Source organism: Mus pahari, chromosome 14, assembly GCF_900095145.1.
Source record: "Mus pahari chromosome 14, PAHARI_EIJ_v1.1, whole genome shotgun sequence".
Taxonomy (NCBI): Eukaryota; Metazoa; Chordata; class Mammalia; order Rodentia; family Muridae; genus Mus; species Mus pahari.
In genome coordinates this window covers 74,330,671-74,332,478 of record NC_034603.1, presented here as the reverse complement: position 1 = coordinate 74,332,478, position 1,808 = coordinate 74,330,671, and the positions used below count along the sequence as shown (strand labels likewise).

General features: G+C 47.3%; 1 non-coding gene across 1 annotated transcript; it reads right to left on the bottom strand.

Annotated features, from left to right (window-relative positions):
* Nucleotides 1–348: 348 nt before the first annotated feature.
* Trnar-ccg lies at nt 349–421 on the bottom strand. Its single transcript has one exon. It is a non-coding gene; the product is annotated as a tRNA-Arg (tRNA).
* Between the last annotated feature and the right edge of the window lie 1,387 nt (nt 422–1,808).

Here is a 1,808-nt window from a genome sequence, read left to right as displayed (position 1 = left end):
TTCCAGGACAGCCAGGGCTACACAAAGAAACCCTGTCTCAAAAGACAAACAGAAAGCAAAACAAACAAACAAACAAAAAAACCCAACCAAACAACGACAAAACGAATAAAATCTGTCTATCTATACATACAGAGTTTTTGTTAATTATACCTCAAAGTTTGACAAATATTTTAAAAGAATGGACATGCTATTAAAGGGCAAAATTTTTTACTTAGAAGCTGTGTGTACTTTTGAAATACTCAGCAGCGCGTCATTATTAATATAAACAGGTTCTGAAATCAAGGCAGAGAAACCAAACAATGGACTCTTGTCGATCCTTCTTTCGTTTCAACAAAACGGACAGTCGTGCGACCCAGATGGGACTCGAACCCACAATCCCCAGCTCCGGAGGCTGATGCCTTATCCATTAGGCCACTGGGTCACCACGGGATCCGAATTCTCACTTCCTCTCCTTATGTGATTCGATCATCGCAGCCCCACCCACCGCGCAGCAGCTTTGCGCTCTTTGGTTTGCGATGCCGAGTGCGCTTGCGCACTCCTTCTCGCGCCGCCGCCCCTGGCCAGAATCTTACTGCGCCTGCGCCCCAGTCTAGGCTCACAGTCTGTTGAGAGGGTCTGCCTTGGGTGTCCGGCTTCTCAGAGGAAAACTCTAAAACAGCTCCTGATGCCCTCCTCCTCCACTCGAATTGGCAACGTCCCGGGACCTTTCTGTCTCAGCCACCTTAAACTCCCTGGGCTTTCCAGCCTCGTTTCCCCTTTCAGCAAACATAGACTTGGTTACCTATTAAGTGCTGTGGACTCTTCCAGCCCAACGACACTTCTAATCTGCCCTCTTTCCCAACACCCGTCTCCCCAACCCTCCCCCTAGATTAAAAGGGGAAATGAAGACAGAGTCTCTAAATACAAAATAATACTTTTTAGTTTTTCGCCCTATAGCTAGATCTCGGATGACTGCTTTCTGGTTTCATGAAATGTGTTTGCTGCGTGTAAAATGCCGTATTTGTAGGTTTTAAAAATAACAGTTTCATTTATTCCCCTCCCCATGGGTAGGAAATTCCTGGTTTTTGTAATGTAAGAATACACATACAAGGGTAATTCAAATGTGCTGGTTAGTTTTGTCGACTCGGGATAGAATCCTTTGGGAGATGGGCCTCTGAGAAAGTCTGCGAGGGTTATCTCCAGGGTCCGCTGTGGTCAGGAACAACCCAGCAAGGGAATCAAGAGTGGAGCAGATGCATGGCCTCATCTCTGGTTACGGAATGTGGGTGCCATCGCTGACTGCACTTTGAACTGCGAGCTGAAACAAACCCGTTCTCCCCGAATTGCCTCTCTCCTGGTATTTCATCACAGTAACAGGAAAGGTAAATAAGACGACAGACAGAAAGTCAGAAGTGCTGTGACTTTTACCACTCGGAATTAGTGAACTTAAACGTCTGATACACTTTTCCCATTTTGAGTGAATGAGGGTCACTCCCTCTTTTATTACCTGTAGCCTGTGAGCCCCCTATGCACTGGGAAAGGGTCTTCTTAAAAACACCGAGTATTATTTGGTGATTGCTAATTTGCCTTGATGGTGTGTGAGCAGTAGTGGGTGACACTGTCTCCTGGTTACAGAGCTGGTCCTCTTCCCGCCACCAGCAGAGGGGAAAGGCCTCTTCTCAGGCCTTGCTACATTTTTTTCTTCCTTTTCTTCTATGCAGTCCTAAATGTCCTGGGGAATCACTGTGGAGACCAGAATGCCCTCAACGTGGCTTCAAACTCAACAGTCAGCGGGGGAAGGGGGTGCCTCTGCGGGCCCATGCCGAGGC